This window comes from Cetorhinus maximus, chromosome 6 (assembly GCF_964194155.1).
Source record: "Cetorhinus maximus chromosome 6, sCetMax3.hap1.1, whole genome shotgun sequence".
NCBI lineage: Eukaryota > Metazoa > Chordata > Chondrichthyes > Lamniformes > Cetorhinidae > Cetorhinus > Cetorhinus maximus.
This window is the reverse complement of record NC_135884.1, coordinates 106,503,866-106,518,849: the sequence shown is the minus strand read 5'-3', so window position 1 is coordinate 106,518,849 and position 14,984 is coordinate 106,503,866. Positions and strand designations below refer to the sequence as shown.

The 14,984-nt window shown below is 45.2% G+C and overlaps 1 long non-coding RNA gene across 2 annotated transcripts in view; it reads right to left on the bottom strand.

The window, feature by feature from the left end:
* Nucleotides 1-4,296: 4,296 nt before the first annotated feature.
* Nucleotides 4,297-14,984, bottom strand: part of LOC144682018 (uncharacterized) — a 37,098-nt gene continuing 26,410 nt past the window's right edge. Inside the window, exons 4-6 of one of the 2 annotated variants that reach the window (XR_013576905.1) lie at nt 8,570-8,642; nt 6,582-6,631; nt 4,297-4,711 (exon numbers count right to left, since the gene is read on the bottom strand). This is a non-coding gene — a long non-coding RNA (uncharacterized LOC144682018). Of the gene's footprint in view, nt 4,712-6,072; nt 6,632-8,569; nt 8,643-14,984 lie in introns of those variants that run through there. The other variant, XR_013576904.1, reaches the window with a different exon arrangement.

Genomic DNA, 14,984 nt, shown 5'->3' with positions numbered 1-14,984 from the left:
GGAAGCCTAAACTGTCCTTGGGTGATGAGGAGAATTCCTACTGTACTGGTTCCCCAAGGAAAGGAAAGGAAGATTTCAAAACTTGCCTGTTTTCTTCCGGTCCTTACTCTACTTCTTACCAAGAGGAAAAGACACGATGTCTTTCTCATTTGGGTCACTGGTTAAAATAGCAGTCAGACCCCATGATGTCATCAGAGCTGGGCCTGTATATTTAAAGATGGAGCCCACTGGTATCTGTCGGGTGTCCTTCCTGTCTGCTCAGCAGAGTAGGTTAAAATAGAAGGCTGTGGGAATAGAGAAGGAGGTCATCAGGTAAGAGTCCCAGCATTGTTAACTGTCCCTCAGCCAGGTTTCCACCAGGTTATAATCATTCATTGCATGACTATTAAAAGCAGGAATCCTGTCTGATTTTTTCCCCCTTACTAGCCCAAGGTATTGAAGCCAACTATCATCCTGGATGAGATCAGTGCACAAATCAAGGTCGAGAAACTTCATGGTTTGCATGGTTCAGTTGCACACTATGGGCTGAATCTAATGGCCATGGAATTTAATGTTCACCAGCGAGAAAGCTGGGGGCAACCCCAGCGTGGCCATTTTTGGAAGCCCCTACAGGATTAAATGTCAATCAGACAGTTAACTGCCTTCCACCAGTGTTTCCATACCTTTAAGGGGCACAGATCCCACCTTCAACACCACTGGCCAATCGGATGGCCGGCATGTCTTTAGTCTCAGTGGCGCCACTGGAAGTGGTGGTCACTGATGGTGGTACAGCAGATCCTGATGCAGCAAAGGTGGAACAGGCCTCGGAGTACAGGTAAGTTGGTTGGGCTTGCAGGGGCCAGTCAGGCAGGCCCCGGTAAGGGATGGGGGCATTCATTGTGGAGGGTAGGGAGGCTCTTACTACAGGCGTGGAGGGTGTCGCTGGAGGGGGGCCCTCCATGGGTCATATTGGAGATTTTGCCTTATTTACTGTCCTTACAGGATGTACACGACCTTAAAAAAATTGATCATGCAGCATTATGGACTTGTTTAAATCATCATTTGCAGAGTTGATAATTGCACAAAATTTGCTGACACTGAAATTATCTGATGATAACTAAGGGTAGGATTTTCCCTTTGTCGGGCGGGCAGCCCAGGAACAGCCGCGAAACGGACTGCCACCCGCGATTGGGCTCGGACCGCGTTTCACTCTGGCTGGCCAATTAACGGCCAGCCAGCGTGAAACATGCATTGAGAGCCTCAGCGCTGCCGGGTAGGGCCAGGAGGAGCACGAGCGCTGAAGTCTGCGCATGCACACACTGAAAGCTCCCTGAAGGCACAGAGCTGCCTCTGGGAGCTGAAGAATATTTAAATGAAAAATAAGGATTTAAAAGATGAATAAAACATGCCCCAACATATGACACAGTCACATGAAGAGGGACATGTTTAAAATTAAGTTGAAAATTTTTTTCTGTTTTTTTTACAGCTGGAAACCTCATCCCACCTGTGGATGAGGTTTCATAAAAAATGCAAAGGCCGCCTGGTCTATTCGCCTATCCGCCAACCAAACAGTCAAATAAGCAGCAAAAAAATGCAAGTTAATTAATTGCTTAAGGGCCTTAATAGGCCCCTTAATTGTTGGCCGGTGTGTTGACAACTCTCGCGTGTGGCCACCCACCGAAAGATCGCGAGGGTGTGCGGTGATGTTGGGACGCTTGCCCGACGTCATCACGTGTGATTTTATGCCCGATCGGGTCGAGCGCGCGCCCGCCCAACGAACGTAAAATTCATCCCTAAATGAACCTGCACTGTCAAAAGTGTTGGTTTTCCAGTAACAACTGCCTGACATAAACGGTTACGGAAATAGCACAATTACTGAAATATCCTAGAGGAATAGCATGCATTTTCATGAGTGCCTCTGCGTGACAGTGAGTGCTGAAGCAGGCAGCCTTTCACTGCCAGTTGAGTTGGCAAAAAACAAGCTCTCTTCCCTGAAAGACAATTAGAATCAATTAAATTAATTAAATGGAGTTCTACATGGTTAAAACATGGGCAGAGGTTCAGAACATTGGTATTTAGAATTATAACAATCCTGTGGTTGGCAAAATATGTCATGACGCTGTACTCAAATCAAGTGCACATGATAATAAAACCAATATAACTTTTCCTCAAACCTGTGACATGGTTTCTTTTGTCAGGGTTTTCAACATTTGTCTCATGAATTTTTAAACAGAAAATACTATTCCAAACAGCCATGGTATATTGATTGCTGTTTGAAATTCAATGTGCAAAATATTTTCTTTAAAAATAAACTAACAAAGAAAATAGCTTAGGTATAGACATCTTAGTCTGTAACTTCTTTTAAAACTGCAGATTCTGCAAAGCCTGAATATCATCTGAAAAGAAAATCATTAATCCCTTTTGGAAAACATCCAGATGTGTCTATGCTTGTTAGATGACGTTAAAATTAGTCCAACCAATTCTATCTGTTTGTTTCTTAAACATAGCCCGCAGCGTGATCAAACTTTTAGTCACAATTATTGTACCATTACTAATCCTTTTACTTCTTACTGTGTCTCTGCATCTTTCAATTACAGATTTTACTACAAGTGCCGACAATATAAATTGTAAATACTGCATAAAGATTAAATGGAAGCAGTCTGGCTTGCTTATTTTTTGACTATCAGAAAACCAAGAGGAATTCACGAAATGGGTGTCTTAATAGCCAAACAAATAAAACTCACCTTTTCATCAGAAACAATCTATTATATCTATTAATGTCATTGAAAAAGACTTTCTAAAAATCACTAAAATATATTCCTTAAGGCTGCCATCTTCAACTTCTCAATTCCCAAATTCTACTTTTCTTGACCTTTAGCAAACTGATGTATTTCTAATGCCATGAATTTTTCAAAGGCATAAAATCTATCATGATGCAATTTTCTCCCCTCTTCATTTACTTTTAAAGGGTTAAACAGGCGATTTATTTGGCTGTCAAGTTTCCGCATCCCAGGTTTTCAAAACGTCTAGTCTAGTTTTGTTTAATATCGACACTTGTCTGCATGGTCTGTTGTTGTTAGCATCGTGTAATATCCATGACAATCGTGTTGTGGCTTTCAGCGCTCTGTAGTGCTAAATCTAAGAGGCCATTTTTAGCCAGTAAAGGGCTTTATTTATGTGTATTTGAAAGAGTCTGGTGAAGGGCCCTCTTCTTAAAATCCTCTTCAGCAGGTCATCGTATTTTCAAAAGGCTTTAAATGAAGAGGCAGTGATCAGTACTTCCATCACGTTCTAATAGACTGACATGAGCATTTGGGTTTGAAAGAGGGGGGAAAAAAGTGACGCAGATTTGCCCTAAATTGGCCTGACGCACAAAGCAATGAGTGCAATTGACTGGCAAGCTAACCCCTCACACCCCTTCACTTCTAACTGCTGCCGCACAATAAGAAAGCCGTGGGAAGCTGCTTGGGAGCGCAGCATATCCATTTTCATGGCCCATATGGAAATTTTGTTTTGTGTACAGAGAAAGTGTCTGATAACAGTGACCTTAACTGCCATATGTGTTCAGTGAATAGTAAACAGAGCAAAGCAGTCCGGCTCTCTGACCCTTAGCATATGGGCATCTATTCCGGAGGAGGGCTTTTCACAACACATCCGCTTTCACTGCCATCTTGCCTGGTGCCTGGGGGATTTCACTAGATTTGTTAATGAATTGCTCTATTGACTCATATCTGAGCTTGCCTCATTAGAGTTGAAGAACAAAATTTTTATCTATGTTTCCTTGAAGGAGACCAGAATGCCTCTCTTTGTCAAGAGGTGTTAAATCCTGAGAGCCGTCATCTGTGCTGAACTGATTTATTTTGTCAGTTTAAGAATGTTCTCTGGTGTTCATTGATGCTGAAGCTTGGCCTCTTCAGATCAATCTTTTTATTTCACAAGTTATTCTTTTTTAAAAAAAAAAAGTTTTTTAAAGCCAGTGTCTGGTTTACAAATAGTTGAACACAATGTCACCCTGGTGATGGCTGTCTTCACTGTGCCAAGCACAAGTGCATACAGCAGGTCTCCATAGCACATAACCACCTGTCATGAAATGGCTTTTATGTGGTCACAACCCAAGTACAACCTTGCACCATTCATCTTCCCCACCCCCTATCACTCAGGAAGCATAGTACATTTTGGTTTGTTAGCCTTAATACAGAGCACTTGCAGACAGTGAAAAAAAAATCTCAAGCTGCATGCCAAACATCCAGGCACTGAAACTGTTGGCACCAGATCACTGAACGAAAGATTTGGAAACTCATTTAACTAAACAAGTATCAGAAATGCAAGATCTGCCCTGCTTTAATATGCTACTCACAGCTTAGAATAACAGACACCTGATGCTGTGTTACAACCCTGCAACATAATTGAGAGGTTTACATGATGTCATAAACTGTGAGAATTAAGTTTGAGTGATTACTACAGACATCTGAAGCTTGAAATTTTGTTCTAGCCTTGTAAAGGGTATCATGGATTGTTTGATTTAATTAATGCATGTAATTATAATCCTTATTATATGTATTTAAAAGTTTTGGGCTGTGGTAGTTAGCTTGCTATGGTGCTGTTACTATGCAGCTCATGTCACCCCACATTTTCAGTATTGTATTTCTGTTTTCATAGTTCAAGGTTACTAGGAGGAATTGTCAGGTCCTGAGGTTCTCCATTTGACTGCAGCAGCTTTTACCTTGTGGAACTGCAAAAGTATAATTTAAAAAAAATAAGTTTTCACCAGCATGCTAGAATGATGAAAGCATAAAGTGAATGTAACTTTTGATAAAAGCAGACTCTTTGAATGATACCAGGTGGCAGTTATTATGGGGTTATAAAGTTAATTTTTGCACGTAATATAGAATACAGCCTTTTACAAAGTAACATAAATGGGAGAAGAAAAATGCTGATTATTTTAAGTACTGAATAATGACTTAACTGCTTAACCTGTGAGTGGAGAAAATCCAACTGATTTATGTTGGTGGCTCAGTCTTTGGGTGGTTAAGGTATTCAATGCCTCTGCGCATAATTTCCTGTTAATGTCATTCAGGCTTGTTTCATCAAGAGTTGACAAAAGTAAAATGCTTTGATATTTAAAATTAAAAGAAGAAAAAATAATGTTTAATCAATGCACTTGGATAAGTGCAGATGGAGTGGAACACTGCTTTACAGTGGTACAGCCTGACATTCAGCAGTTGCTGTCATTTACTGCTGGCTCAGAGACAGTGTTATTCAGTGGACATCTGGTGAATTGCTTCCAGAGCCATTCTTGAGCTGGCTGCTGAGAGATGCACAAGAGTGACACAGCATGACTTATGCTCTGAATTTCCTTATTTATCTGTGGGGTAAAAATATACTCAGGACTTGGCTCTTGCCCAGACACTCTTGCTGGTTACCATCTCTTTTATGCCCTACATCCTGAATGCCCTTACTGTTCTAGGGTATGGTTTCACGTGTGTAAACAACTTTGTCGTGTTTCATTCAAATGGGCATTTTTCAAACATGAGTCAAGACTGGAGGGTGGGAAGACTATTCAACTATAGGGGCATCACAACCAAGCCCAACCTTCTCCTCATGAAGCACGTCAGCATATATTTCAGTAGCAATCGCTGAACTGAGGTCAGTGGAGGGCATATTGGTTGATTACGTTTTTCCTCCCGAGCCAAGGACTCTTTCAGGCCCCACTGCCAGCCTGTCTACAATTGGTAATTCAACACGAATTAGGGCTGAACCTGAACACTTCCTAGGCCCAATGGCTCAACATTGCACTGTATAGTACATATCACAATACACTGGATAGTGATGTCACAATTAAGCCATCAGATGAGTTGAAAATTAATACTGCTGGGCACCTTTCAAGAAAGGAAGAAAATTGTAGATAAGAAAGAAAAAGCGAATATTAAACATAAAGAACAGCAGTGATTTTAAGGCAGCAATTCAATCTCACAATCTATCATTGAGCCACTCAATTCAATTAGTAGACTGTAACTCACTGCCAGTCATCTATTACCCTTTATTAAAATACTCAGTTTTCCATTTTTGCTGTTCATTTTCATTCCTTTTGTTGCTGCCACTAAATTTTGTACTTTAAGATTGGAACATCTGTAGCTTCCACTACAGTTCATCATTTGGCTCTGGATTATCTGTAGCTCTACTGCTATTGTAAATACATGCAGTGGAATACCATCACATGGCATGAAGAGAGGGCAAGGCAGAAATGTTTTGTAACTCAGGATTATTTTATGTCTTGCATATAATGTATGAGAAAAATGTGATGTGCTTCAATTGTTTGTTTGCTCATCAGTAGTTCTCATTAACCATGGCCTTTCACACACTTGAAAGAACAGTGATGTTCCATCTCCATTACTGATGCCAATTCCTAGACTTATTCCATGGTCAGTGTTTCTGCATGTCACATAAAACTGAAGCTGCAACCATAGCTTTACCGATGATTATGTTTTGTATTTTTAATTTTAGAAACATTGAATTTCTCAGGTCTTTCCTTTAGGATGCCTGGTAGACAAATAAAAACAATGTATAACATTTGCAGAACTTCTGTAATTGTTAACACTTACCAATTCATTGAAGAAATGGCTGGCGGATCAATAAGCAGTAGGACCCATGGCTGAATATGTAATATGAACAGCAGATCAGATAAATGTTTGGACATCAAGATATCAGATTATATTAAGTAAAAGTTGCTCAAATAAGATTCCATTTTCTATTATTATTTCAACATAGAGGAATAATTGAACTCCAATGTGATATTTTCATCTGTGCTACAGAAAAATACATTCAAAATTTTGGATAATACTACCGAGTAGTAGCTACATACTAATATGCATTCTATATACTATACACTGTTTATATATGTTCACCATGATACAGAGTAAATTGGAGTGTGAATTTCATTACATCTGCTGTAAAGGTGTTCTCACATGGCATCACACAATTCTTCTTTTACACTTATGTGAGTGGATATGAAGTTACTGCTATCTGTTGCGATGTAAATGCTGAAGAATTCAGATTGGTTCCTAGTATGGGTGGACCAAAGTAACAGGCAATCATGGAACCACAGAAATGGAAACCTTGCAAATATGTGCCCACATGCCAGATTGTTCCAATTTCAGCTGACTGATTTTTGGCCAGGGCAGTTCTATTTCTGTCTTTTTATCCCTCAATATTCCTCTTTTCTAAAAAATAAAACACAGCTACATGTCTTGTATTTTATTATCATGGATTTCACAATCATTATTACAACTAACAGCAGTAACACAATTTGTGAACAGGCTTTGTGACGGTCCCTGGGGAAATATGCTGAATGTAAAATGCAGATAAAGATCACTTTGACGCCTGCTTTGTAAAAAAAGATGTGCAAATTTGTTTCCTGAAATTTTGCCAGCACTAGCTGAGCCCAGTGGCGCTGAAAAAGCGGTTGATGCTGATTATATTTTAGAGGTTAAAGTTCAGTCTTATTTTCCTTAAAAACTTGTGGCAGTAACATCAGTTTCAGGTTTCTCTGCAGTGTCAATGACGTAAATAAAACACTAACAGCAGAAAAAATCTGGGTGGTTTCTCCTCCCATGGGGGCTACTGCAACCTCAATGGGAGGATGCATAAGGAAAGACCTAGTAATCTCCGCCCAAAGGCAAACAGACTCTGTACAAAATTGGTGGAAGCCGATGGGTGTTCACACCAGATATTTCACAGAATTTTTATGTGACAAGACAACGATTGTTATTTTCCCCTTTCACTTTTTTTCACTTTACCATCTGTGAGACTCCTGACTTCCAGTTGACCTTGAACCTGTGTTTTTATAGTGGCCATTTCATTTATACAACTAGCCTACTGTGGTTTATTCTGCATGACCTTTACTGCCTGCTCCCTCTTGAACTTTCAGGGCATTGAAAACTTGGCAGAAGAAAACTTTTAGTCTGATGCACAGCAGAGCTGTAAATAACAATAGCAAGGTCTGGCTAATTAAGGAAAAATTAGTTCTGCTTAAAGAGAAGGCTACATCCTCGAAAAAGCTGCCATGCTTCAAGAGACTGGGCAAATCAACATCTTAATGAACAGTCATCTATGCTGTATTAGCCTATCTCAGCCAATCTAAAGTGCACCACTAAAATTTGTGAAACAAATTAGGAAAACATTCAATCACAAATATTTAGCTGTAGTATAAGCAATTATCTGATGATGCTCAAACTGCTTGCTCTTTCTGTCCCTTTCTTCCCCCTTGGGGTCCCTGTCTTTGTTAGCTTGCCATGTTGATGTTTCTCAGCTAGTTTTAACTGGTTTTCAATTTATCCCCTGCTTCCACGTCAAATCCTTGGTCTCGCTCACTTTCATTTTAAGCATCTCTGCTAATAAGGGCAGCAGAGATGTTTTGTTTTTCTGTCAATGCAATTTTGTTATACTTTACCACTTTCAAGCCTAGACAGTCCCTGTTTAGCACTTCAAATATGTGTTAAATTGAGATTATGGAAATGGCAGACCTCACTGGTCTGGGAGGAAAGTGTTTCATAAAGAAACAAGGGTATTAAAAGAGTTGCCAGTCACTTACTGTATGTGTTGATCAGCAGCTGAATGATGTGTCGGTGGCCATGAAGGGCTGCTATATGCAATGGCGTATAGTCCTAGGATTTGAACAGAAGACAACAAATTGTAAAGCATCAAATGCAAATTGCACAATTAGTTGACTTACAGAAGTACAATTGTAATATGTATAGACAAAAGCATTGTATCAAAAATCTTACACATACCACTATTTAAGCTGGAATTGGGATAGTATACGTTTTAGATTATGTGCTATAAATAATACAAAAATTGCTCAATTTCATTTGAGAAAATATCTGTTTTTACTGATTTTCAACAAATGAGGGGACACTAAAGTTTTCATCGCTTGCACATTTCAAATAACATTGAGTCAATCAAGGTGTAAGATTGAGCCAGTCAGGACTTTTAGTAAAGGGAATGGATCAAGGTTGACTAAAAAATGAGGAAGAAATGTAAATTCCAAATACTTTCAAATACTGTAAGAACAAATCTATGCAATGCTCACTGCTGTGGTTCTAATTGAACGTACAATTCTAATGAATAAAATCTTTGAAGGTGCTGAGAAAAACCCTCAGTAAACAATTAGATCAACTACAGCTGTTTTATTAACTACAGATAGATGCACACCCAATTGAAGGATGATTCAAATTTATGCACAGAATTCCAGTGTATTAAATCATGTCCCATTCACTCTAAATATATTGAATATCTAATTCAAACTTAAATTTTTCAAACAAAATTCTGCTGTAAGCATCAAATTCTTCTCAAATGCTTTGCACATCAAATCCAGTTGTTTCACAACCACATTAAAAGTCAAGTGAGTATTTGGTGAAAATGTGCATTTTTTTTTCCAAATTGAATTGCTGAATTAACGGTGGGGGGAGTGGGGCGGGGGGGAGTGGGGCGGGGGGCGGGGGGGAGGGTCAGAATTTTAACATCCAAAAGTGGGTGGGTTTAGGTCGCGTCAGGCATTGAAATGTTATAAATCTGAATTCCAACCCCTACCAGAGAAGTGGAACAGCAGTGCACAGGCGACCAACAATTTTGCAGGAGGATGGATAAAGGATAAGCAAGGTGAGGACTGCTGGATTCAGGAGTAAGTCCCTGTGGACCAGCCTGCTCAACACATTATGCCTGCTTCAACAAACCCCTGTAATTGGAACCCTCCCCAACCCTGCAACAAACACTTCCAATTTCCTCTGAGGTCTCTGGCCTCTGATCACCACTCGACATCAGCCTCCCCAATGTTGCCTGGTTCCATAACCTGAACTGCCCTCTGCTCAAGGCGCCCTGATCATTTCCAGCTCTGGATTCCATTCTGCCTTCCTCGCCCCATCTGCCTTTCTCTACACTGATCTCCGTTCCAGACTCTGTTCTCTGCTCCCTGACCCTGGCCTCCCCAAACGGCCCTGGCTACAGGCTTCAATCTTCCTCCCTGTTCTCCCCATCTCCACAACCCTGCCACCCCTATCCCCCATCAGAATTAACGTTTCAAGTTCAATATGACTCTTCTTCGGAACTGCATCCGCTGGATGGCAATCTGGACTTCAGAGCTGGAGCTCTGGTTTCCACTTGCTGGGGCTGCCTGGAGTGAGGTTCCAGCCCTGCACCTTCTGATCCAGAGACAGAAATGGTACCACTCGTTTCATCGTGGGCGGTCTAGCAGTATAATTCATCTAGCAAGTGCTGCCATTGGATTTTGTGAAACGGAACTCAGAGATTCAGAAAATTCATATGTTAAAACATTGTGACTAAACTGTGTTAGTGTTTCTCAAAAAATTTTCCCTCAAACAACCGTGGTTACACACAGAGCGGAATTTTCCCCTCCAGCCTGTGGCGAGTTTCCCGGTGGGTGGGACTGGAAAATTCAGGGAGAGGCCAAAAAATCGGAAACCCGCTGGTGGGAAAACAGTTCTGAATTTTCCCCTGACCATTTCCATGGTGGGCTAATGGCGGGTCGGGATTCCCGCTGATCCATGGCAGGAGCCCATCTGCATGCATTACCGTGTCATGAATGCTCATTAAAAATGTCACCCACCAGGATCACGTGGCCCCTCCCAATCTAGCACCATGTCAGTGGGAAATTAGAGCAGTTGAAACATGTTTGGAAGTAAGTGGCATGCAGCTGTTGGCCTTCACTTTGCTCCTGACTTCAAGGTGAGTGCAACATGCACAGCCCTACCTGCAACAGCACCGGTCTAGTTTCTCACTAATAACAGTGACTCCACACTGGTTGGGGTGTAGGGTTGCTCTGCTCACTGGCTTCCTCCGTTCTCTGGGAGTGTATCTTCTGTGGGGGTCGGGCAGGGCTATTTATGAGACAGAGACCAGCATTGTGACCAGGGGTAGCAGGGGGAAAGGTAGGTGGAGACATGGGGAGCAATGGGCAATGGTGGTGTGGAAGGAGGATGAAGACACAGGGTGCAATGGGCATTGGTGGGGTTGGAGGAGCGAAGCACTATGGAGATATGAGGCGCAATGGGCAATGGTGGGGTTGGAACTGAGGGCCAAGGAAGATGGAGACACGGGCCACAGTGAGCAATGGTGGGGTTGGAGAGGGGTGAGAGTGGGGGGAGATGATGGCAGGCAAAGTGGGGACCAAGGGTGGGGAAGATGGAGTTCAACTTTAAAGACTGGAATGCAGGCACAGTAGGGGGTGGAATGGGAACAGAGCTGCACAAATTGGAGAGGATGCATGTAGATTCCAGAATATGAGGGGGGTGTTGTGTTTGTGTGGCACAAAAGGGTAAGGCTTACATAGAGACTCATGGAGGTGGGGGAGGGGAAAGGCTTGCACATGCAGAATGGGTTGCACAGAGACTCACGGAGGGGATGGGGTGGGGAGGGACAGTGTGTTGTCAGCAGTGAAGAAGGAATGGGAGAGCCCATTGAAAGACTCAGGTCTTTGGTTTTGGCACCAAGTATTCAGGGTGAGAGACTATAGGCAGTCCAGGGGCTGAGTGCACCTCATAGTCACAGTGAGAAATCAAAGGCAGTCCAGGGCTTTGTGGGCCTTGCTATAGGGCTATACATGGCACACATGTCGTGGTCCTGCTCCAAGGAGGGACAAGGGCTGTGTGTTCAATTGGGATAAGGCAAAGCTTGGTGTGCAGGACATGGTCATGGTATTATTGTTGCTGGCCATTGTCTTATCTGGCATAGTCCTGGGCTGCAGATGGGGTGGTCAGGATTGGGGGAGGCATCTGCAGCCTGTAAAGGGGGAAAATGTAATACAGGGAGTGGTGTTTGAACCTTTCCTGGGGGAGCTGTGGTCTCCACTTTATGGGCAGAATTTTCTGCGTGTCGAGTGGGCGGAGTGGGCGCGGGTGGCTGCGGATCCAATTGCTGCCCGTGATCGGGTCCGCGCCGCCATTTTACGCGGGTGGGCCATTAAGGCCTGCCCAGTGTGAATCGCGGCTCCCGAGGACAGTGGGAGTGGGCGGGCGGCAGCGGGACTGCAATGGCGTTGGGTACATTGGCGACCCAGTGGCCTGTTTTAAAAAGTTGCTGCAGCCTTTCAAAGGCTGTGGATCACGGCCAGTGGAAGGGCTCCCCACAGCGCTGCTGGTGAGCAGGCCAGGCAGGAGGATAGGGCAGGGGGGCACTGTGCCCCTCGTTTTTGGATGATTGCCTTGCTGTCCTCCTCGAGGAGGTGGCAGCACGGTGGGAGGTCCTGGTTCCCCAGGGCTGGGGTGGAGGAGGCTCCCCCAAATGATGAAATGTGCCTGGGAGGAGGTGGCGGAGGTGGTGAGCTCCCGTGATGTGGTGCGGCGCACCTGGATCCAGTGTCGCAAGCGCTTCAACGACTTGTGCTCTGGCAGGATGAGGGCAATGTTGGCATTGGTCACTTAACCCAGCAGGTTGGCTTTCCCCCGTGCTGCCACCCAACCCCCACAGCAACCCCCCACCCCCAAGTCTGGATGTAGTGACTACATTGAATCATTGATGGCATGTGTCCTTCGCTGGGTGGGCCAGCAGATATTGCCCATGCCGAGGTCACCCTGAGAGGGTGGTGATGAAATGGGTTCTGCCTCCGCAGCATGTGGTAGACTGAGACCCACATGACTGTTTTGGGGGCAACCTGGAGGAGCTGCACCTAGGTGCAGACCTGGAACTCCAGGACATGTCAAAGTCAGGGTGATGACATGCTGGGATGGGAGCTTCAAGGTGGTGTGGCACCGATTGATCTGCTCTCCTCTGCGCTCCACGTGCTTGCGCCTCCTTGCTATGGCAGGTTAGACCGTGTGGTGCCTAATGTGATGTAGGCAGCATATGGCCAAGGGAGTGGGGGACAGGCCTAACATCTTTGTGTGAGTGTTCGGCAGCAGTGGGGTGAGGAGGCTCTGGAGACCTGCAATGTCCCACTCTGGTTGGGATGGGCCGTGCGCGAAGAGAGTCCAGGTACAAGTAGCACTAATCAATGCTCTCCTCAAATTTTCAGGAGAAGGATGCACATAATGCCGCCGAGCGGGTGAGGACTGGCGGCGGCCCGGCACAGTTGACGATTCTCAGCCGCTTCAAGCAGGAGGCCCTGGATCTGGAGAGGCACCATGCGCCCATGTCCACTGGTGTCGGTGAGGCTGGGGTGCCACGAGCAGGTATGTTTGCCCAGTGGTGAGGTCACCATTGTTCTCCCAACAGCCATAGCAGTGCTGAATGTTCAGTGATTGAAGTTTGCAACATGGCTTGACCATTGCTTACTGGAAGGATGAGTGCATAATGATCCAGGGGACAGGGATGCACATTGACATTATCTCCACGTTAACTGATCCAATGTCCTTGATCTTCCTTTCAGCATCAGCGGAGCAGGGTCGGGAGGAGGAGCAGCAGAGACCCCCTCTCACACCTGAGGGCCCTGAAGTCTCACCAGCATCACACCATCTCTGTCAGGCAGCCACCAGCGCAGATACTAGCACCTCGGTGGGAATTAGAACATCGGCTAGTGTCCCGGGACACAGCAGTGAGGGCACTTCACAGTCGCTGGAGGAGCTGGCAAAGACAGAGAGTGCCCATGGCGCCAACAGTCGGAGGACTGCAGGGAACCAGGCACATGCTCAGTCGGTGCCTGATGGTGTGCCTCTGGAGTCGTCCGCGATGCAGCAGGTGCAGGAAATGTGGCCGGGTGTGCGGGAGCATCTGGGGGAGATACATGAGGCTATGCTTGGTTTGGTGTCCGTGGTGGAGGAGTCTAAGCGGACTATCGGCAAAGCGATGAGCCTCATGGCCGAGCACCATGCGTCCTCCATGGAGAGAGTGGTGACTCTCATGGGGAGGCTCCTCCAGGCGACCAATCAGGGCTTCCTGGGGATGCGCTCTGACCAAGTTTTCCAGCTTGGTGCCCATCCATCCACCGTGAGCAGGGAGGTCCGAAATGACCTTACGTCAGCGCAACAGCTGCCTGTTATCTCTTCGGGTACCTCTCAGGGCGCTCCGGATGAAGGCGGCAGTTCCTCCGCTCCTCTGTCAGTGTCCGTTGCATCCGATGAGGCTGCGACGCCTGGGGAGAGGCCAGCTGTGGAACTGGCAGCTCCCTCCCAGGCGGGTCCAGCACAGGCTCCACGGGCCAGAGGACGACCGCCAAGGTCATCGAGGCCAACAGGACAGCAGAGTCAGCAGCTGTCTCAAATGCCACTCCCAGCGAGGGGGCAGCACCAAGACATAGCACCCGAAAACGTAAACATAAGGCACCTTAGGCACACCATGGGTTTATCACTGGTGCTTTTGTGTTGGCCCACAATGGAGTCTTTATGAGTTGGTGTGATTCTTAACACCTTTGTCATTTTGTTTCCTTAAGTTCCTTTGGTTGTGATATTAAATTCAGACATGTCACCATGGCTGAGGGTGCCTCTTTTCTTCTGCGGGTGGATGGTTTCCAAAAATGTTTTGAATGTTTTGTGGAACATTCAGCTTTATTAACAAGGCCCTTAGTTAATGTTCCCATCCAGGCAGATTTTGCACTTAGGTATCGAGTATGGAGCCCACAGCCCAGGCTTGTCCTGGAGGTCCATATGTGGTGTGCTAACTGAAGGTTCATTGGATTAAAGCCTCCCGGGTATCCCTGCCTCCCTGGAGTATGCCCGGGTCAGTGTTTACCCCCTCAGCATTTCCCTGTGCGTGCTCATCCTCGGACTCACTGCTGGACTCATCGTGTGCAGCCGCAGCCGCTGCGTCGACGTCTTCATCGTCCACTGCATCCCCCCTTTCCAGCACAAGATTGTGGAGAGCACAGCATGCAACCACTATCACCAACACACAATCTGGGGGTACTGGAGCGAGTCCCCTGAGCAGTCCAGGCATCGGAAGCACATCTTGAGAAGACCGATGGCTCTCTCCACTACAGCCCTTGTGGAGCCGTGGCTCCTATTGTACCGCTGCTCAGCTTCTGTTCTTGGATGGTGGAGAGGCGTCATGAACCACCTTCT